Here is a 24035-nt window from a genome sequence, read left to right as displayed (position 1 = left end):
GTTGTGACTTTTTCAGCAACTGCTAAAACACAGCACTCATTCATTCATTCATTCATTCATCTCTAGCCGCTTTATCCTTCTACAGGGTCGCAGGCAAGCTGGAGCCTATCCCAGCTGACTACGGGCGAAAGGCGGGGTACACCCTGGACAAGTCGCCAGGTCATCACAGGACAACACAGCACTGATAAACACAATTCAAATTGTTTTCAAATCAAAAGTCAAAGTCCCTCCCATGCCAGGATCTGATCTTCCCAGGCAGTCTCCTGTCCCGGTACTACCTAGGTGTTTGAGGCACATGGGTGTGGTGCCGATCTCCATTTATATAGCCCTCAGCTTCTCACCTATTATATAGCTAGGGTTGCAGTGGGGGACTGGTCCTCTGGTAACCGTGAGAGTTTGAGAGTTTCAAGAGTTATTGTTTTCAAATAAGTATTTAAATAGGCAAAATTAACACTGAACAAGCTAATCTCTCAAAAAACTTGTTTAACTTTATCACAACGTGCCACACTGAAAAGCAAAACCTTCATTGCATTGCTGTTATGTTGCTTTAACTTTTTAATGAAGCATTACTGTCCATATTTTATGTTGTGTTAAACATATGCATTACATCTGCCACATTTATTTACATTCTGACATTTTAGTGTCACTCCTATGTGATGACCATGTTCACTTGTAGCTCTGTTCTCTTGACAACATTTTTATGCCTGCTTTGACAGGGAAAACACAGACCCGGTGCTGCCCCCCCCTTCTCCAGTCGTGAGCTCTCATGAGGTGAGACGTGTCCTCCTCAGCATTAACACCAGAAAAGCAGCCGGACTGGACGGTGTGCTGGGCCGCATGCTGAAAGATTGTGCTGCGGAGCTAACAGATGTCTTCACCTCTATTTACAATACATTGCTGTCCACATCATGAGTCCCCGCCCGTTTTAAGGCAGCCACAATAGTTCCCATCCCTAAGCAGTGAAATGTTACATGTCTGAACGACTACAGACCTGTGGTACTCGCCTCCATTCCCGCTAAATGCCTTGAGAGACTGGTCATCAAACACATTAAACATTTGACCCACCAAAATTTGACCCATACCAATTTGCGTATAAACAGAATAGGTAGACTGAGGATGCTATTGCCATCGTGCTCCATTCACTATTGGAGCATCTCAAGCAGAAGAACACCTATGGGAGGCTCCTTTTTGTCGATTTCAGCTCGGCCTTTAACACAATCCGGCCCTTCAAGCTCCAAGCCAAACTACACCATCTTGGATTGAACATCTCACTGCAACTGGATTGTGGACTTTCTGACAAACCGAACACAGAGTGTGAGAGTAGATAAGCACACTTCCTCCACCCTTTCAATCAATACCGGGGCCCCCCCAAGGGTGTGTGCTTAGCCCTCTGCTCTATACCCTGTTCACACACGACTGCTCTGCTTCTTCTTTTTCCAATCTCATTGTTAAATTCGCTGACGACACCACAGTGCTCAGACTTATCAACAACAATAATGAGACGGATTACAGGGCTGAAGTGCAACATCTAGCGTCATGGTGTGTGGGTAATAATCTCATACTGAACATCAAGAAGACCGAGGAGATGATTGTGGACCCCCACAAGAAGAGACAAAACAACCACCCTCCACTGGCAATGAAGCAGTGGAGAGGGTGATGTACTTCAAATTCTTGGGAGTGACTATCACTAAGGATCTGCCCTGGGACGACATCACCACCTCACCGGTAGGAAAGGCCCAGCAACAGCTCTACTACCTGAGGCAACTGAAGAATGCTAGGATCCAGAAACAGCTGATGGTGAACTTCTACAACTGTGCCATCAGCAGTGTTCTGACGTATGGTTTCCTTGTGTGGTTCTCCAGCTGCACTAAGACCAAACAGCAGGCACTCCAGTGGGTGGTAAAAACAGCAGGGAAAATCATGGGAATCACTCTACCAGAGATCGGTACCATATACACCTCCCGCTGTCTGAAGAGAGTGCGTAACATCCTGCGTGACCAGCACCACTTCTACAACTGTGCCATTACCTGTTCCGCCTGCTGCCCTCAGGCAGAAGGTATAGGGCCTTACCAGCTAGAACAACCAGAATGGCCCAAAGCCTGTACCCTCAGGCAGTGAGGCTGCTGAACAGTGCCCCACTCCCCTCTCTCCCCTCCTCCCATGGACAGTAAACCATACCTCACCCTACAATAATTGAACTGGACTTTGTATTGCTGCAACATTACTTTAACTCCACATCTGATCATGCTCTCTGTTTCTGGTGCCCCTGTTCTTGATCTGTTTTCTGATATACCTCTTGCTGCTACGATTATGACCGTTTACATTTCGTGCCTGCACATGCACTTTTTACATTATGCATTTTTTACACTTACTATGTATGGCTGGGTTGCTCCAACGGAATTTCGTTGTTATTTATGACAATGACACTAAAAAGCGATTGATTGAACATTACAGGATAACACTGATTTGATAAAGCTGTTTTTTTCATTGCTGATACTGAAGGCTTATATAAGTAAATAAAATCAGGCATTACCATCAGTAAGAGAACAAAGTAGAGCCATTTACCTACCTTCAAAACACCTGCGCAAAAGTACTGTTAAAATGCATGGTTATGATGTGTTGTTTCATGCTGATGGACATAGATTTAAAAAATACATGTAGTGCTTTCACTCTATACACAAGCTTGCACCCTTTTAATGGCAAAAAATGAAATTAGCGCTGATTCAGAGAAAAACTATACAAGCTAAATCAGTCAGGGTAAGCATTACTCCCCAATGAGCCTAAGATGTTTTTCTTATCACACAGTCCGGCCTACATTATGCACTGCTTCAGTTAAAAAGACATTTCTATTTGCACTGATTGGAAGTGAATCGCAGCTGAAATGCGAACAGATCTACCCAGGTCAGACGGCAGGCTCCAATTAGTTTACAACTACTTACATCTACCTGCAATAACAAAATCGCAGGTAGATGCAAGACTGGTCTTGCATTGACGCAGATAATGGCAGAGTGTTGCAGAGGGTCTTTAGTAGAGGCAGGTTGACGTAAACGGATCATGATCTGTTCACATTTCAGCTGCGATTCGCTTCCATTTGGTGCAAATAGCAGGTTGATGCATGTAGAGGCAGGTGGTCGTGCAATGCTTGAGCGACCAATCGCAGGTTGAAGCAATTTGGAGTGTGTAGAGAAGAGAGGAAGGCAAAAACGCACATTCACATGAACTCTAGGACTTCCACAATACTCATAGTTTATTAACTTACTACAGCAAAATTCTCAAAGTTAATTTCCCAGTTTTAAGCAAAAGTGTTAAAATATAGAGTTAAAATGACACTGTAAAAAGTTTATTTAACTTTAGGAAGTGTTAAATTAACACTGTAGAGATTGGGACAAAAATAAACGCCAGCATAGTGTTAAAATTGACTCTCAGAGTTGATTTAACACTATAAAATTTGCTGTGTACACTTCAATCTTACCATGGCCAGTTGAACGGCTCTCTCTCATCATACATGAACAAAATAGAGGTCACACATTCCCTAAACGTTACTCTTGAGTTGAGGAGCGAAAAGAAAAGGAGCTCATTAACAGACACCCATTTCCAGCAAAGCGCACGGCTCAACTAACAGAAAACACAAGTGCGCGCTGGTAACACCGGCACATTTCACAATTTCGACTGTTACAATGTCTGACCATAACGAAGGAGTTGGTACAAAACGCCTGCGTCCACTCGCCACCCAACTGATCGCAGGTCACAGCATGTGTCTTTCTGCCATCTGACCTCGGCAATCGTGATCCACTTGCGTTAACCTGTCTCTACTAAAGACCCTCCGTAACACTGCCATTATCTGTGTCGTCGTGCGTTGACGGAAGACCAGTCTTGCGTCTACCTGCAGTTTTGTTATCTCAGGTAGACGCAAGTAGTTGAAAACTAGTTGCAGCCTGCCGTCTAACCTGGGCATAAGGTGATTTAACTTCACTGTTTAAAAGACACTTTATAATCCTATAATCCATTTTATAATCTTCTGTTTGGGAATGACAGTCTTTAAACCTCTGTATGTCTGACTTACTGATGCCTTTGGAAGATTCCATCTTTATATCTTCTTGTAGATTCAGACTAAAAGAAGAGCGAGAGACTTTGACTTTCAAACTTCATTTAATACAAATTGCTTACACATGCATACCATGTCCTTAAAACAAAGTCTTTACCAGTATTTAAAAATCATTAAAAATAAGAGTAAAAACGCAGCCTAAAATAAATAAATAAATGCACAACTCTGATAAAATTAACAATTAATCAGGCTGCAAGTCCTCTAACAGGCTGTTAAAATTAAGTGCATCATCCTCCAGATAACACACAGCATCTTTATAACACCATATCCTCTCAAAAGCCCCAAGATCATTCATTTCACTGTAAAAACGAAAATCAATTATAATTCTTGATTTCACCAACATCATAAAAACCATTAAAATATTGTAACCTGAGTCAAACTCTATTTTATTTCGCCTACTCACATAAATAGCCATTTTGGATTGTCCAATTAAAAAGTTTAATAATTGACATTTAAACCTGCGCTTCTGGCAATATTTAAACCCTAAAATAAAAGTTTCCATTAAAACCACCAAATAACCTTTCTAAAAGGGTAAAAAGAGGTTTCAGTCTCACACATTGCATGAAAGCATGAAAAATGGTTTCCTTCATTGTGCAAAAGGGACACTGTTCACTTACACTAGGATTTAAAACTGAAATAAAAGCATTAACCGCCACTGCCCCATGTAAAATCCTCCATTGTAAGTCCCCACATTTCTTAGGTAATGGTGACTTGTAAAAGACCCTCCATTGTGGTTTAACCTCCTCAGTGATTTGCAAAACAGCACGCCACGGAGTGTAAATTCTTTTATCTAGGTGTTTTTTGTTCATAGCCAGAACACATAGTTTATACAATACCTTGCCAGAGGCAAGGTTACAACCAAGAAAAAATATGGGCTCGGATTTAAGTAAAACACCTGAGGAGTCATCCCAATCTGCAGTTACAGTAAAATTAGGAAATACATCAGTCTCATTTGGAGACAACAAGCCCACAGAAAAATCGTTCAACAACTTATTTTCGTCTTCTGTAAAGAACCCCTTCCACTTTCCAAGAAGATGCTTTATCATTCATAATGACCTTACTCCTAATTGGTTAGCCACTGGATTCGCATTTTGAAACAAAGGACCTGCTAAATTGATCAAGTCATTCAGGTTGAGAACTTTAGCCTCACAGAGAACTCCATTGAGGGCAGGAAAAGACTGATCATGTGAGAGGTCTAATATGGAGCCATTGATCAAAGGCTCTTGCAGTAACCAAAAAAGAGATGTAGAGCTCATAGTCCTCCCAATCTTGAAAAGACTCCATACTTTAAAAAGGTTCCGATAAAAAATAGGAAATTTCTTCAAGTTCAGACGTTTAGGGTCCATCCAGAAAAGCGTCTTATCGAGCCCCAGCCCCTCAAAAGTGCGCAGAATGACAAGTCAGCTTCCCAGCCCCACAAAGCAGTCTCTGTATGAACTGTAGACGAAAAGCAGCTGTCCTGCTCTGTAAATGAACCAACCCGTGTCCCCCTTCTTCTCTGGGTAAAAACAAAACACTGTGGCACCCAGTGTAGGTTAACCCAAAAAAAATTAACCAGAACAGATTGAATTTGACAGCACAATGACAGGAGGGTCTATACAGGCCAGCCGGTGCCAGAGGGATGAAGCAACCAGGTTGTTTATTATAAGTGCTCTGCCTCTATAAGACAATTTATTCATTAAAAAGTCCCATCTACCAAGACGGCCTTTCACTTTCTCTAAAACACCTTCAAAGTTTTTCTGCATAAAATCATTATTCCCAATAAACACCCCCAGGTATTTAAAACCTTCTCTGCACCAATGTAGGTCCTCAGGTAAACTGGGTGGACCATTCTTCCAGTCCCCCATCAACAAAGCCACACTCTTTCCCCAATTTACTTTAGTAGAGGATAGCAATTTAAAATCATTAATTAATCCCAACATGGCATTCACATCCCTCTGGCTCTTAACAAGGATAGCCACATCGTCAGCATAAGCTGATAATTTAAACTTAAAAGTGCAATTTGGAAGCATTACACCTTCAACCTCATTTCTCAGTTTAATCAAAAGTGGCTCTATCGCCAAGGAATATAACATCCCAGACAAGGGACAGCCTTGTCTAATACCTCTAAACACTTTAAAAGGGGCACACAAGTCACCATTAACCTTTAGTATGCTTTCAATGTCACGATATAAGACTTTTATATATTTAATAAAATCAGAATTAAAACCAAATGCAGCCAAGACATTCAATAAATAGTTATGCTCAATTCTGTCAAACGCTTTCTGATTGTCTATTGAGATAAGTCCAAAATCTAAATTTAGACACCTTCCAACATCCACAATATCCCTAATGAACCAAATGTTGTCATAAATCAACCTTCCAGGCACACAGTAAGTCTGGTCAGGATGGATGACCTCTCCTACCACTTTTCTAAGCCTATCAGCCAGAACCTTTGAGAGCACTTTATATTCCACACATAGGACAGAGACAGGCCTCCATGACCTTATGTCATTTAGATCCCCTTTTTTTGGCAACAGCGTCACCACGGCTCTTCGACAACTTTGTGGCAGCCACCCATTGGTTAAACTGTCACTAAGTACCTCCAGCAAATCTGTGCCTACTTCAGGCCAGAAAGCTTTGTAGAATACAACCGGTAGACCATCAATCCCCGGAGCCTTTCCACTCTCCATACTTTGGAGGGCTGTAAACACTTCCTCCAGGGTTATCACCCCTCCGAGGATTGCATTTGCCGAGCTGGACATCTGGGGTAAATTGTTCAGAAAGACATTCTCTGGAGCCTGCTCATAGGAGATCTCACTCTTGTAAAGACTTTCAAAAAAAGCCCGTGCTCTTTTACGAATGTCAGTGTGAGCATACAGAATAGTGCCATCTTCTGACAAAGATTGCATTAGCTTTTTTTGACCGTTTTTCTTTTCCAAATTAAAAAAGAATTTGGTAGGCGCATCCATGAGTTCAATAGACTGAAAACGTGACCTGACCAGAGCTCCTTGAGCCTTAACCCCTAATAACTCGGCCAGTAAGTTCTTTTTAATTTTCAATTTTTCCGTTACATTGCCAGTTGTGTCCCCTTGAAGATTCAAAATCTCAATCTCTAAGGCATTCATACGATTGGAGATGTCCCTCGTGACATTGAAGCTATACTGTTGGGACAACATTTTTATCTGGACCTTAGCAAAATCCCACCACTGCTGTATTGACCTAATACTTGTCATTTTTAGGGCATACCTAACAACATGTTTTCTTTCTCTCTCTCTCTTCCCCCCCCCATCTGTCCCTCTGAGTTACATGTTGATCCTGGGATTGAGACGCTGGCCTCTTCTGCCCCTCGGACCTGCTTGATTCATCCTGGTGCCCTGTGTCTGGTCGGAGTTTTATCGCCCCACTCCTGTGAAGGACGGCCCCATGAGGACAGTTGAGGGTTATACCTGTTAAAACTGTTAATATTATAGTCAGGCTGTCTGTTGTTGCCCAAATGAGGATGGGTTCCCTTTTGAGTCTGGTTCCTCTCGAGGTTTCTTCCTCATGTCGTCTGAGGGAGTTTTTCCTTGCCACCGTCACCACAGGCTTGCTCATTGGGGATAGATTAGGGATAAAATTAGCTCATGTTTTAAGTCATTCAAATTCTGTAAAGCTGCTTTGCGACAATGTTTATTGTTAAAAGCGCTGTACAAATAAACTTGATTTTGACATTCCTTGCATGTTTGGTTTTGGTTAAAAACGCTTTGATATCTTCAACACTGTAATTCTGTTGAGAAAAGCCGCTTGTGCGTAGACTGCAGGTAACACTACAGTCAGACGCATAATCGCTCTCACTATCAGGCACATCAACTGTCAGATTCTTCTTTGCTTTGCCTCTAGAGCCTGGATGACCCCTTTTCTTAGACGGCATTTTAAAAACATTTTCAGTTTCTATAGGAGGGTTATGTTCGTTAATAACTTCATTAAAGATTTGTTCCACTAGATCTGTGTAACTACCCTGCGAAGCAGCGGGCATTTCAGATTCCGAAACGAGTTCCATTGAGTCACCATCTTCTGGTGTCTCAGCCGGAGGGGCTATCTCTCCTTCACCATTCCCCTCACCCACACCTTCACCCTCCTCACCCGTAGGTGCCTCATAATTCTCAGTGTTGGGTGTTTCCTGAGATCTTTCGTCACTGGGGATACCCTCTTTTAAATTCACATTATTCGATCCAGGCCCGTCGCCATGGGCGGGCCTTAGGGGGCCGTGCCCACCCTGAGACTCATGTGGGCCCGCCCTGGAACCCAGAGCAGAGACTTTTTTTTTCATAGGAGACAGGTCACTGAAGAAATTGTCCATAGAAATGAATGGGGACAGTTCGTAACGGCAGCAAACATTCTAATCAACCGTCTCTGACGGCAGTACGGGTCTGCAAATATCCCGCCTGTTCCGCTGCCAACAACCAAATCATATGTCGATCTGAACCAACAGCTTTCCAATCATCTTGCAGCTTCGTGCTCCGCTGTCCCTCTTCTGCCGTTATAGAAGTACTGCGCCTGCGCAGTGTCAAAATAATCCACGAGAAAAGTGGATTTTAAAGCTTTTTCTGAGTCATGAGAACCAACCTAACACTCAAGTATAATCAACTTTTCATGGCGATTTCAATCATATGCTCTTCGCGACCGTTAGTTTTCACAGAGTCCAGTATTGATATCTTCCCATTCATGTTCAGAGGGTCTGGTCTCACTAATCCGAAAAAGATGCCTGAAAGTGGCCGGCGAGTGACAGCACTTGGCCTGATAGGAGCCCGTCACAGCTGCTTCTTTGTTTTTTTTTTTCCCCTCAAAAAAAAAAGTAAACTATAAGTCAAAGTTTTTCAGTATAAAAATAATAAGGAAAAATGTGCTCAATTTAAAATGTGTTGAAACTATTCGAAATCGGCTGATTGGTTCATTCATTATGATCCGGGTTAACCCTTTGGTGACTGACCCCTTGAAAATGGTTCCTCCAGGAACGATGACATTTCAGTTGTCAAGACAACGGAAAAACTAAAATACAAAAACAGAAAGATACGTCACAATGCTCTTGTGCACAAAACAAAATGCTCTTGTATTTGTATTTTAGTTTTTCCGTTGTCTTGACAACTGAAATGTCATGGTTCCTGGAGGAACCATTTTCAAGGGGTCAGTCACCAAAGGTTAAACGGAAATTGTGTAGCCTAAGCTTGCAATGTAGTTATAGACTGTTATTATCGCCAGAGTTGTAGATATTACTTTTACAATTTAATTTTTCAATAAACCAGCTCCATTTTGCGGCATACTATCTTTTCCGTGAGTACAGAAACACTAGTAATAATTTCTGGATCATTGCTATAAACCTGGACTAATATTTCTTGGGAACCAATGGGTTAATGTAATGGAATGAACCAACCGACCAATCGCATTTTTTCTTCAGATGGCATCTGGGTAAATGAGCAGCTGTCTCAGCCATGGGCGTAACGACCATAGGCACTGGGGGGGACATGTCCCCCCCCAATATTGGGAAAGTACCAATCTGTCCCCCCCAATATTTGGCGTATTAAATCAATATGAGACAAATAATATGCCATCCTGAATCATGGCTATATAATGAATCCTTGTTATATCCGATTTACTTTCAATTTAGGAAGCACAGAGAAACAAACAAACAAAAAAAACCTTTGCGACCACCCCCTATGATTGTGCACTTGGGTCAGCCCATGTGGTTCGTTGGTTTGAAAATCCACTCAGTCGGACTGTCAGGTAGGCTGCTGGTGGACACATTCAAATGGCGGTAGCCGCAAAGAAAAGGAAGGACCCATGGGCATAAAAATGCGTATGGACGCGTCCATACCAATATTCAGCTGAGTTTAAAATGTCCATACCATTTTTGAATGGAGAAGCCGCGATGCGGGAAACGCTGAATAAAAACACCAAACGCGGTATCGCTTCCAGCTGATTTTCAGTTGTGAACAGACCTCTCAAAGACGGCTGACTATTGGTGGGGACAGCAGGTAAAAAAGCTTTATGAAGCTTTGATTGGCCCACCTCCCGTTGCCTTGGCGTTGCTATGGTTTTTTGTTGTCATTGGCTGTAAGCAGTAGCAAGCGGTAAAATCAGCATCCAGCTCGCTGCTACAGCAAAACAGCACACAGGCAGTGATGTCGGGCAATAAAAGAAAACGTAAGGAAGACATATGACATTTTTGTCATATGATCCTGTAACAGCAAGGAGTTTCTGTTTGCAATCTCTCTCTATGTCTGTCTCTCTCTCTCTCTCTCTCTCACACACACACACACACACACACTAAAATGCTTGTAGGTAATGCTAAATGTTTACTTATATTTACTTTTTTCTTGCTCATTGTTTGCATGTATATGCATATGTATATATGCATGTGTATATGCGTATGTATGTAACCTCTGCAATAAAATGTAAAAATGTGAAACAATGGTCACTTAACCCTTTCAACTTAATGAATAAACATTTTTGCAAAATGCACTACAACTACCAAAACTCTTCACACTTCTACCACCCATACCTACATTACTTCCAGATTCTGAAATTGCAGTAACTCAAAAGGAAGCACATGATGTTTCAAATGTGTGAAAATAGTAAAAGTTGTGTGAAAATGAAGCAGCAGCACATAATTTTGATTGATTGTGTTGTTGTATTTTGGGTAGGTCATCCACTACAGCGAAATTCACAGCAACTTCAATGTCCACTTTCTCTGTGTGATAATGTATTGCCCGTATACATGCAGATGTTAGCCTAAGTCTAAGACTGAGTGTACCTGGTGCTAAAAATCAAAATAACACAAAGGAATGGACAACCAATCATTTGTACAGTGTAGGCCACATTTCGTGCGACAACCATGGCGCACTGGGGTGCTTGGCCAAATTATGTCCCCAGCAATATCAACACCGTTTTTACGCCCTTGGAAGGACCAACGGGCTGACATTCGCCTTTTTTTCCAGACGAGTCACAGACATGATGAGTCTGTCACAGAGAGTCACAGGCATGATGGAGGAAGGGAACAGACAGAAACCTGCTCTGAAGATGAACTGGTAAAGAGCATTGTATTACGAGTCCTTAAAACAACTTTATTTTTAACCTCATCATAGGCTGCATGTCATCAGTAGGCTAGTAATAAGAGCATACTGTCCTTTAATTAAATGTAAATAAATTAAATAAAATTATCATTTTGGTCAGTCATTATAGAGGGATTTCACTGACGTCACCCGAAACCGGAAGTAAACAGACCCTGCGCCATATTGGAAGACCAACAAACTCGTGATTAGGGGGAAATAACGGCAGCAGTATGTGAACCCACGAGAATAAAGTGGAGTGGCAAACGACTTAAACAAACAAATCTGAGCTGTTTTATTTATGATTTATTGGCCCAACAGTAGACTTGAAAGAAACCTGTGTGAGACTTGGCAAAAAACTGTGGATATAATGGATAAGTCTGTGCATGATCTGCGGACACTTTGAGGTAAGCAAACGCAAGAAATTCAGATTTAAAACATGCTAAACTGGCCCCAAGTTGATAACTGTATGAGGAGCAAGCCTCCCAGACTTCTACAATTTAATAATAATAATAATAATAATAATAATAATAATTTTAGGATGGTTTGGGGCTTGCTCTCCCTCCTATTATATAAATAAAGCATAGTTGTTGTGTAGGCATAGATCATAAATACATATGTATAATTTGGATAAATTAACCTAAATTATGGATACCTTAATAATAGCAAAAAGTATTAATTTTTCAACTGAAAAGATATATTATTAAAAGATAAATATCAACAAGATTACCTTGGCCATAACTATATGTAGGTTATTCTTAACAACAGCTGTAATATCATGAACCAAGCCACTAACAACATAATTGTAAGCCTGTAGCCCTTTGTAGGCCTTCAAGTCATCAACAGTGTAGGCACTGGGTGTAAACAACAAATAGTTTACAATGTCTGGGTAGCAAACAGATGGCAGAATTGGTGTCAGGTCCTCCTTATGTTTCCATTCTCCCTTGCCCCGAGCCTTATCATATGGGTCAAACCCATCAATCACAGCCAGTTTCTCCACATACCGTGCCCTTTCTGCAACTGGTAATGTACTCACATAACCAGACTTATCAGCCATCGTGTCACTTCACTCTCGCTCGTAGTTTGTTTTGTATGTATATACTTGAGGTCTTCCAATATGGCGCCCTAACAAAATCTCGCGGTACGGTGACGTCATGCGGTAGCCCTCTATTCTTGAACACCTCCATATTTTTGGGCCATTTATTTAGATAAAGTCAATATATTTTCTACAAAGTTCTATGTTGTTTTGACCTATTAACCAGGGTAATGCTCCTTTCTATTGCTTTGGTAGCCATTTTTTTGTAGCAATTTGGCATTTCTGCATTTGTTTGAAGTGTGTGTGTGTGTGTGTGTGTGTGTGTGTGTGTGTGTGTTTGTGTGTGACTAGCTCTGGTGTGACAGATTTTCATGCAATGTTTTACATGTTTTTTGTATGTTGTATTGCGTTACATGTTTTGCAGTTGCACATTCTGTTTTGTGTTTTGCCTGATACACAATAAAAAAAAAACAAGATATAAATGTTAACATGTTCATTGGTAATTGTATTCATCAAAACAATGTTCTAGATAAGCACATCTTTATCAATAGGCCCATATAAAAATTGCACGAAATGCACTTAAAAATATTTTGGGAAGGGCTCAAATTTGGACCCCCCCAATATTTATACCATGGTTACGCCCTTGGTCTCAGCCAATCACATTTTATTGCTGGACGGGATCATATCACGACATCTTCCGGTAGAGACCCGAAATCAGCTTTGTGCGTTGTGAGGCCAGCGGAGCAAAAAAAAAAAACTTTTAATATGCTGAGCAATGTTTGATACATTTTGGAAAGTTGTTTTGGTTGCTTTATAGGTTTCTTAGAATATTTAACTCGTCACGTCTGTGCTGCTCTCCTGGGTTGCTAGAAACAGTTGTGTTGCCCTGGCTTGGCGTATAAAATGTGTGCCCCCCCCCCAAAGCAATTCAAGGCCCGTCCGTCAGTCCGTGTCTGGCGCCGGGTCTGATTCGATCTCACCTTATCTGGACAATTTCGCGCCAGGAGCCCCAGCTGTCCACATCCAAAACATTTCATCGTATTTGTGGTCACATAAATCGTGTAATTAAAATCATCCACCTTAATATTCAGAGAGACTTCAAGTTCTCCCTTGTCTTTCAAAATTATATAAGCGAACCTTCTAAACGAGACAACATGCTTTAAAAGCGGAGATTTGGTTGCCATCGGTATCATTTTTGGGGGGAGATACTACTTTTCCGTAACGAGATAAGACCTCTGTAAGCACATCATTGCTAATAAAGGGGGGGGGGGGGGGGGGGCACATTAGAAAGCATTACTTTTCTTGAAGGGCTAGACAAAGGTAAAACGGGGAGAAAAACCTCTTCAACCACTAACCCCCGTCTCCACCATTTCATTTACCAAATCAACAGAAGCAAGGAATAAAACCACTGCCCTGTTCATGCGTGTAGCAACCCTTGGATCCCAAAGAGAGTCTCGACTGATGCTCAAGGTGTATTTAATTTTACTTGCAGCAAAGTCAGTCCAACATCACCCATAGCACCGTGAAAACTATATCATGGTATACAAAACAGCAAACAAACAAAATCACCATACCGTTCTCACAGGTACAACATTTCTTAATTGAGACATCAATATTAAAACAAAGGCATTCACATTTGGTTCCAACACTTGATACAAAATTACAAAAACTTCAAACAAAACATACCTCACTGCGCTCACCAAGGATGCAACATATAATCATTTCTCTTGTTGTAAAACAGGCGTCAAAATATCCTTTTCTTTTGCACTGAAGCTTGAGTGGTGGAGCATGGACGTCAAGCCTTCCTAGCTCAAGCTCAAACAAAGCAGCTTCTTAATTGATCACACCTGGTTGCTACCTTTACAGGTCTCCCTCCTGTGGAGCTACGGTGTCACTTAAAGGACAAACAGCACCCCAAGTCCATACAAATCCACACACATACAATACTCACTCAACCTCATAGCCCAACCATTCTAAAGCACAAACAGAAATTTGATTAAATCTTATATTCATAAATAACATAAAATACAAATGAAAACACATTTATGTAAGTTTTACTCAAGAGAATAACAAAACACTTACAAGGACTAGTGTGGTCCTTTACAATGCGAGACGCAGACAAAACATTGTCATGACCAATTAAACCTTCTATTGAGGTATTTCACTCACGTGACCAAGTCATGTGACGCTGCCATTTTGGACGGCACGGCTCGAATCAGTTTGAATGCGAGGAAGGCGACAAACGAAAAACATAAAAGAAAAAGGAGCGAGATGCAGAAAACACCTTCACTATCCAGCGACGTAGGGCATTTACAGGGCGAGCAGAGGGAGAGGTATTTGCAAAAATTGAGGTTAGCAGACTTCGAGAACGACGTTTACCTGCTTCCACCAGGATTGTTCACTGACGTACGGAAGTACACGAAGCCCTCGTCTTTACCTGACTTCGGCCCACAGGATCTGTATACCTATGTCGTTAAAAACCCATCGCCATACACAGGAATTGATCTGAAAGCGTATACAAGTTTGGATGCCTACAAATATTTTGTGTCAGGCTGGGTAACATGCCTACATCAGCGGGTCGTCCCTGGAGCCGGTGGTCGCCATCTTATTACAGCTAAGGTTTGTTCACATTTTCATTTACTTTCGGTCCTCAGGATAAACAAAATGTTATTAAATGTCATTGAAATAACTTCTTAGTCTGTTGAGACATGGCCCGTTATAAATTTGCTGTTACCAGGCAATGACCAAGAACTGTATTATTAGGGTCGGTGTAGTTGTAGCAGTGTATCAGCAACTAGCTGTTAGCACTAGCTAATGTCAACAACATAGTAGCTGGTATGTTACTGTAGCAATGTTTACGTTCAGTCATTTGGATGACTGTTAAAACCTTTCAGTCTCAAGTTTTTCCTTTACTGGATTTACTAGTTTACTGAGCCATCGCGCGCTCTCCGGCCGAGCCGGGAGCCATCGCGCGCTCTCCGGCCGAGCCGGGAGCCATCGCGCGCTCTCCGGCCGAGCCGGGAGCCATGGCGCGCTCTCCGGCCGAGCTGGGAGCCATCGCGCGCTAGCTCAGTAAACTAGTAAATCCAGTAAAGGAAAAACTTGAGACTGAAAGGTTTTAACAGTCATCCAAATGACTGAACGTAAATATTGCTACAGTAACATACCAGCTACTATGTTGTTGACATTAGCTAGCTTGCCGTCCAAAATGGTGGACACCGGGGCGTCACGTGACCCTGTGACGTCAGGTGAAATACCTCAACAGGCAAACTGATCTCCTCCACTGAAAGAGGTGAATCTATTTTAATACCATGCTTCCTCGTTAGAAAGCCAAAACGCTGCTCAGGTGCACTTCGCGCCGCCATACTTCCAAAAGGAAGCAGACGCCTGGCGCGTGCACTTTTAACAAAATTCAAACAACAATAAACTAACAACCGTATACAAAAAAAAGAAATAGAAAGATAGAAAAAGGACAAAAAAGTTTATGGCACGGCGGCCAAACTTTCAGCACGCACTCACTCAAACACGCTCCACTCCACCCACTCGCACCGCACATGCGCAGAGAGAGAGAGAGATTCAGTGTCATTTTATTCTGTAACTAAACATATCTAATAAAACACAGTTCTATGCAATGTATCCTAATAAAACATGATTTCATAGTATATTTAGGTTTATTATTTAACATGACTTTTCTTTGCTTCTTCTTACCTTTGCTGCTTCTATAAGTATTACTTCTCATCGGATGTTTGAGACATTAGTAAAAGTAAAAGGATCTGAACTTTTTTCACTTTCTTTTTCATATTTGAACTCACTTTGAAAGTTCAGAGTGAGACCCCTGCCCTCCCCATTTCAGATTCTCTCCCTTCCTGTGTGTGTTCATGTGCACAAACACACACACACAACACAAACAAGTGTATGATCAGTGAAAACACACATATAGTCAGTGAAGTATAATAAATAAGACTATAAAAATGGAGAGTTTATTCGCGATGTCTCGTTTCTGACAGTGATGATGCAGTGATACGATTCTCTCTGACCAATCAGTAGTCCGCAGTGTTTTCATGTCACCTTTTGGCATTACCTCAGCTTGCTTAGAATCTTGATGGTGGTGATACCAAAAAAAGTACAGGTTACCAGATACTATTCAAAATAGGTGAGTCGAGTCAAGATGAGCTGGTGCCAGGCAATGGAAAAAGGTCATGAGTGAGTCAACATGGGTTAATCTGTGGTCATGACAGTTCAGATAAAACCTGGTTACAACCCAGGAGAGATGCATAACAATTAACTCACAGGCTGATGATGGGTGGATGTCTCACATTACTGCACTCAAAATGAAGATGGCACAAAATCAAGATGGCATTTATTTTAAACAGTGATTCCTTGATTTGCAATGAATACAGAGGATGAATTTGCTTGTGCAGTCTGAGACATTTTGTATTTTGATAGTGGACATGCTGCAAATGATTTGTAAAGATTAAGCCTCACTCACAACCCGCTGTACATGTTTTGGACATGCATGGGTCGCAGGGTTTGGTAGCTCGCAGCCGTGCTGCAGGGTCACGGTGAACCTGGGGGAAAGTTTGGGGGAGGAGTACGGGCAAAGTACTTGTCTAGTACAGGTTGCATGCCTGACTTCCTCGAGGCGTGGGTAAGATTGCACCATTAGCCCATGGAAAGTGTATGTCCGACACACATGATCAGTGCATGTTCAGTGAGTGTGGAGTGTGTGAGACTTGCATTTTACCAGTTTCCTGCACTCTGAGTTCAGGCTGCACTTGTGAAGCATGTGTGATGCATGTGATTCCACATTACAATCACTCATAACTTGCGTGTGATGCAAGCCAGGAGTGGGTATAAAACCAACGTGTCTGCAGCATTCTGCATCTTTCTTTCGACTGAAGAACAGTGGATATTTTGTGGGAAAAATTTAAACATTTTCAGTTTAAAGTTTAGAAAATGGGACCTAAGATAGGGTGACCAGACGTCCCAGTTTTACCGGGACAGTCCCGATTTGGGGTTGTGTGTCCTGAGTCCTGACAAAAGTCTGTCGGGACACGGATATGTCCCGGTTTTCGCCACTTGTGACGTCAGGGGCGCCGCTGGGGGGGGGGAGTTAGGACGATTCTAAGGGCCTGGCACTGACAGGGGGGCCTGTGAGGGATATTAATATTATTTTAATAGTACTGCCTTGTGTAAGTTTTTGAAATAAAATATTTCATTTCATCTGTTAAAATATGCAAATTATACATGGTTATGATTTGCTATAATATTTTTCTTGAATTATTTATGATATTGTCATTTCACCCCTCCACCCTTTTTACTAATGGTACAGTCTGATTCTGGGCGCGGGACACGTGAAATGTGTAGCTCCGTGTATGCACAGCGCCGCTATTAGCGCAGCTTAGAGCAGCTGTCAGTTTTTCTATGTGCGCAACAGAGGTGAACATTCTAGAAGTTGCTAAGCAGGAGCAGGTGTGATGAATTATGAAGTGCGACCCTGTAGAAGGATAAAGCGGCTAGAGATAATGAGATGAGATATCACACTGTGTGTGAAAAAAAATTACCTTTTTTCATAGGTATCTTTATTGCATAATTAAGTCTAGATGGTTTGCCATTGTTCATGTGTGGATTTGTTGATACTGTTAAGTATTTAACTTTAATATTTTGCACATTAGCTGTGGTCATAGATATCATTGCTATTGTTCATGTGTGGATTTATTGATACTGTTGCTAAGTATTTAACTTGAATATTTGAACATTTGCTGTGTTTTCTAATAAATGTGTGATGCCTAAAAGAAACCAAAAACACTTAGTGGATTTCTTGCAGTGCACTCTGTAATTGTATCAAAAAACTAGTGTAGTTATTCATCAAGGCATACATTTGATTACATACAATAAGTCAATAAATTGAGGAAACAAAGGAATACATTTTGTAATCCTGATGATTGATGATGTTTGCTGGAGGGCTCTGGAGTATCCATAATGTGCATACAGAATGTTATAAATCCATACTGATACAGTGATGCATGCAATTTCTCTCAACACAAACATTTGGATTGAATGAACTCCATAAGCTACTGAGTGGCCTAATAATAGTTGCTAATAAAAGAAATATATATCTTCCATAATATATATCATGGAATTTTCATTTTAAGGCAACAGTCTATTCAGTCTAATTCTGACAGTTCTGCATTTAAAATGTTCATATACCAAATAATTGTATCACCTAAACTTGCTAGGTAGCTGATCACATGCATAGTAAAGTAGAAGTGCCAGCCAAAAACAGACTTCAAATTCAGTTGCTTGAGCTTGAAAATGTTACCGGGGGGGCCCTAAATTGTAATCTTTCATAGGGCCCTGCATTTACTATTTTGATGAATTGACAGGAATCGCAAACTTTCCTGGTTACTGCCCCCTGGCCCTGTGGCATGGGTGTTTATTTAGCCACATTATTCCAGACAACAGAATGTGTTGCCATGCAACAATAAAATAAACATGAACTGGCGCGAATGTTCTTTGTCTAGCAGCTAGCAGCAGTAATGCCGCAGCAATTATGCCGAAAAGAAAATGTACCTTTTCCAAAGATTTACAGGGCACCTACCCCTTCCTCCGAGAGGTGCAGAACAATGCGCACGAAGCCTACTGCACACGCTGTAAGTGTTCCTTCTCCGTAGCCCACGGTGGTAACGCTGATATACAGGATCACATTAAAACTGGAAAAGATTCACTCTTCTTGTAAATACATGTAGGCTAATGCATTTTGTTTAGGGTGGGTGGATTGATAGTCGCCTTAGCTTTGTTCCTGTGCTTTGTTCTTGTACTGAGTTGGGTAGCCTATGTTGCAAATGATGTGCGCTCCTGTGGGGGCTTTCCTCGGGCTGTCGCCCCTCTCCTCCTTTATTGCTGTTTTGTTTGAGTGTATATTCTCAAATCACTTGTCTCTTTTTTGTTTCTGTTGAACATACCATTCTGACAGTTTGGCCATATTGCTGTGTTGAACAGCTTGTTGCACCTTCCATTAAAGTGTTCACTTTTGTACACATCTTCTTGCTTTATTCATTCAGTTGTGGGGAATGGTTAGTAAGGTTGATTCTGACCTAGGCTATGTTGAGGTCACATATCTACTTTTTAAGTTCATGCTATAGTACATACAATTTTAGAGATATAGCCTACATGTGCATATGCATTCTTCTTGGTGTTCTCACAAACAGGTGAAATAAATCAGTTTAAATTTGGCCTATGGACATAGCCTGGCCCATTCTCAGCCATTACAAAATCTGTTGTCTGACCATAATTTAACTGATCTGTATATGCTACTAGATAACAAAATGCCTGTTTGTTTTATTTCATGTGAGATGTTGACAAATGTGGCGGCACGGTGGTGTAGTGGTTAGCTCTGTCGCCTCACAGCAAGAAGGTCCGGGTTAGAGCCCCATGGCCGGCGAGGGCCTTTCTGTGCGGAGTTTGCATGTTCTCCCCGTGTCCGCGTGGGTTTCCTCCGGGTGCTCCGGTTTCCCCCACAGTCCAAAGACATGCAGGTTAGGTTAACTGGTGACTCTAAATTGACTGTAGGTGTGAATGTGAGTGTGAATGGTTGTCTGTGTCTATGTGTCAGCCCTGTGATGACCTGGCGACTTGTCCAGGGTGTACCCCCCCCCTTTCGCCCGTAGTCAGCTGGGATAGGCTCCAGCTTGCCTGCGACCCTGTAGAACAGGATAAAGCGGCTAGAGATAATGAATGAGATGTTGACAAATGTGAGCTTCAACAAAATGATAAGAGCACCTCTCTGAGTGTCACGTTTACGTAAAAAAAAAGGTGTGCGTGCACGAGCATGGTCGCGCGCAAAAGTGTCCCAGTTTCAGACTAGGGAAATCTGGTCACCCTAACCTAAGAAGAAGCGAGCAAAAGTGAAGTAACCCAGCCTGAAACAGCAGAGGGGGAGGAGGAGGAAGAGTTTGATGATGATGGTAGCAGCACCGGCGAGCCCTACACGGACAGGGAGAAGTTTGCCTTCAAACCGACAGAAGGCACAGCACCCCACCAGACGGATTTTCACAGGTAAATACACACGCTTTAAACATTCATTTCAGTATCTATATGTTTATGTAATTAATATTATATATGCTGATTTTCATGTATGTTTCAGCTAACGACGCCCAGAAGTGAGGACATTGCAATCCCATCATCGCTGTCAGGCCATTGTGCCATGCTCAGTGATAAGGACAAGGACATCCCGACACCCCGTCCCAGGAGTAGGAGCAGGACAGCAGCTTGAAGTTAAAGTGTGTTTCAGTGCTCAAACTGTTGGGCTATTCAGTTGGGATTTTTTACAGTGTAATAAAATGCGTTATTCCCTTATATTCATGTTTTATTATTTGACGTTTGCATGGTAAATTAAACATATACTCAAATAAAAACAGCAAATGAGGTGGTCTTCTTCCTTATAGACCACACATCACCGGGGATTCATATTAGCTTATAAACATCTGAAGTCACAGAAAAGGTGAGTAATTAACCTGGAAATATAAGACAGAAATCAGTGAAGCAGGACAGCTGTTGCTCATTCTCCATTCATCTGGATTCTGAGCCCCACTTTCGCGATGCATTGCAGAGTCCCAGTGACGCCGCCGGTAAGTGCTGCCACCCAGTGTCCATTTCACGCAACAGCATGTCATTGTGTGTTTCTCTGTGTGACTTCTTATTCTGAATTAGACAGACTACAATAGAATAATACAATAGCGATAAACCAAAAAGTGACTCTCAGAGGAAATGAAGCAATAATAATAATCTCAACAATACACATATTTTGTGAGTATCAGACTTGCTTTAATTTTTATGCCATTGCAGTATGATTAAATGTTATTATTATGCATGATGATGGGTGATTGCTCTTGTGCCTATACTGATTATATCTGTATCTGTTGTATATACAGTGTCTTGCAAAAGTATTCATCCCTCTGGTGTTTGTCCTGTTTTGTCACATTACAAGCTGGAATTGATTTTTTTTTTTTGGGGGGGGAGCACCATTTGATTTACATAACATGCCTGAAACTTTAAAGGTGAAAATTGTTGTTTTATTGTGACACAAACAACAATAATTAATATGAAAAAAAAACAGAAATCGAGAGTGTACGTAGGTATTCAACCCCCCAAAGTCAATACTTTTTAGCAGGGGAGGTCCTGGGGGCGGTCCGACCGGGCCGGCATCGCGGGGGTGGCACGAGCGCGGGCGCGAAAAAAAAAAAAAAAACGGTCCCCCAAAAAAAAGGTCCCCCCAAAAATCCCCTAACTTGTCGTAGCCCCATAATATGCACAATCCCGCCAGCAGAACGTTGTACTAGTCATCAAAAAGACTTTACTACCATAGTACTATACTACTATGACATTACACAGAGTCTTAAGTAATACATTACTTGATCATTGCCATTCTGGTAACAGCAAATTTATAACGGGCCGTGTCCGCGACGTACAACACACGACGAGAAATGTTTAAACGACCATGTAAAGCTGTTAACATTCTGTTGGCTGATACAGAGCCCAATGCGGGGGCGGCACGAGCGCGGGCGCGGAAAAAAAACGGTCCCCAAAAAAAAAAAAAAAGGTCCCCCCAAAAAAAACCCCGAAAAAAAAAAAAAAAGACGGGCGGGGGGCGCCAGCAGGGGGTTTCGCCTGGGGAGTAAATCACTGGAGGATCGCCACTGCTTTTTAGAGCCACCTTTTGCTGCAGTTTCAACTGCAAGTGTCTTGTGTCTCTATTAGCTTAACACATCTAGCCACTGGGGCGGCACGGTGGTGTAGTGGTTAGCGCTGTCACCTCACAGCAAGAAGGTCCTGGGTTCGAGCCCCGGGGCCGGCGAGGGCCTTTCTGTGTGTGGAGTTTGCATGTTCTCCCCGTGTCCGCGTGGGTTTCCTCCGGGTGCTCTGGTTTCCCCCACAGTCCAAAGACATGCAGGTTAGGTTAACTGGTGACTCTAAATTGACCGTAGGTGTGAGTGTGAATGGTTGTCTGTGTCTATGTGTCAGCCCTGTGATGACCTGGCGACTTGTCCAGGGTGTACCCCGCCTTTCGCCCGTAGTCAGCTGGGATAGGCTCCAGCTTGCTTGCGACCCTGTAGAAGGATAAAGCGGCTACAGATAATGAGATGAGATGAGATCTAGCCACTGGGATTTTTGCCTGTTCCTCAAGGCAAAACTACTCCAACTCCTTCAGGTTAGATGGGTTGCGTTGGTATACAGCAAACTTCGTTATGCCACAGATTTTCAATCGGATTGAGGTCTGGGCTTTGACTAGGCCATTCCAAGACATTTAAATGTTTCCCTTTAAACCACACCAGTATATAGCTTTAGCAGTATGTTTGATGACCTGCTGCAACATGAACCTTCATCCCAGTCTGAGGCAGCATGGTGTCTCTGAAGGTCCCACTGATGCCTCACATGCCTGAGTTTGTTCCTGAGTTACTAGCTGTGTGGAGTTTCTTTGTATGTTATTTTAGTATTTTCTCGTTTCTCTCACCAATAAATCAATGATGTTTAACTCCCACTTTAATTTAAAAACATTAGGATATTTGTCATGTCAAGTCTTGTTATTAAAATAAAATACAGCCACAATGATAAGAGAAAAGTCTCTGGATTTTTTTATTATTATTATTTAGATATCTACTTCTGTGAACTACAGAGTGCTCATATAGCCATAAATCACTGTTCTTAACATTCAAACATACTTAGTTTTTCTCTGTCCTTATCTCAGTCATGTTGGAAAGATTTACAGGTAACATATCCACTCAGTGCAGACAAAATGTTGGCATGAAAGCTCTACATCACTGGTTTCCAACCCTGCTCCTGGAGAACCACCTATCCTGGTGTTATTAAAAGAAACATTGCTAATAAAAACTGTTAATTAGGCCTTAATGAATCAGGTAGGTGGCACGGTGGTGTAGTGGTTAGCGCTGTTGCCTCACAGCAAGAAGGTCTGGATTCGAGCCCTGTGGCCGGCGAGGGCCTTTCTGTGCGGAGTTTGCATGTGTAGTGGTGCACCAGAGCAGGGGTTCCCAAACTTTTCCATACCAAGGCCCCCCAAACAGCATTAGCTTCTGGCCGGGGACTCCCTTTGCAAACCCACAGACAATGCTACAAAATATGTAAAGAAACATCAACTTTTAGAATGTTTTCTCTTACTTTTATTCAATAGTCAATAATTGTTACATTTGTTTAGCATAAGAATATTATTAACTAACATGTTTTCAACACAAATATTTTCGCACTGAACAATAAACTGTATAACCTCCTGTAGTACCTGATTCAACTCGTTATCCATCCTTTTTGCGACCAGTGCCTCACGATGGAGCATGCAGTGTGTGGCTACTACATGTGGGGCCTTCTGTTTAATGAGCGCGGTCACTCCACTGATCTTCCCGGTCATTGCCGTGGCTCCGTCCGAACACACCCCCACACAACAGGTCCAGTCCAATCCGTTAGACTCGATGTAATTGTCCAAAACTTGAAAAATGTCTTTCCCAGGAGTTCTTCTTTCAAGTGCTTTACAAAATAGTATTTCCTCCACAAATCTTTCCTGTGAAATAAATCTGATGTACACAAGCAGTTGGGCCTCATTGGATAAATCTGTGCTCTTATCCAGCTGAAGTGCGAAGTATTCGCTGGCTCTCACCTGCTCCAACAGCTGAGCAGATACGTCTTGAGCCATGTCACCAATCCGTCGGCTCACGGTGTTATCAGAGAGTGGGACAGCATCGATTTTTTTGGCAGCATCCTCACCAAGCAATTCTCGGACAGTGTCTTTGGTGGCTGGTAAAATCAAATCTTCTCCAAT

At 42.0% G+C, this 24035-nt stretch overlaps 1 pseudogene; it reads right to left on the bottom strand.

The window, feature by feature from the left end:
• LOC132875681 (trichohyalin-like) overlaps nucleotides 1-24035 on the bottom strand; it is a 58756-nt pseudogene that overhangs the window by 21800 nt on the left and 12921 nt on the right.

Source organism: Neoarius graeffei, chromosome 28, assembly GCF_027579695.1.
Source record: "Neoarius graeffei isolate fNeoGra1 chromosome 28, fNeoGra1.pri, whole genome shotgun sequence".
Taxonomy (NCBI): Eukaryota; Metazoa; Chordata; class Actinopteri; order Siluriformes; family Ariidae; genus Neoarius; species Neoarius graeffei.
This window is presented reverse-complemented; position numbering and strand designations above follow the sequence as displayed.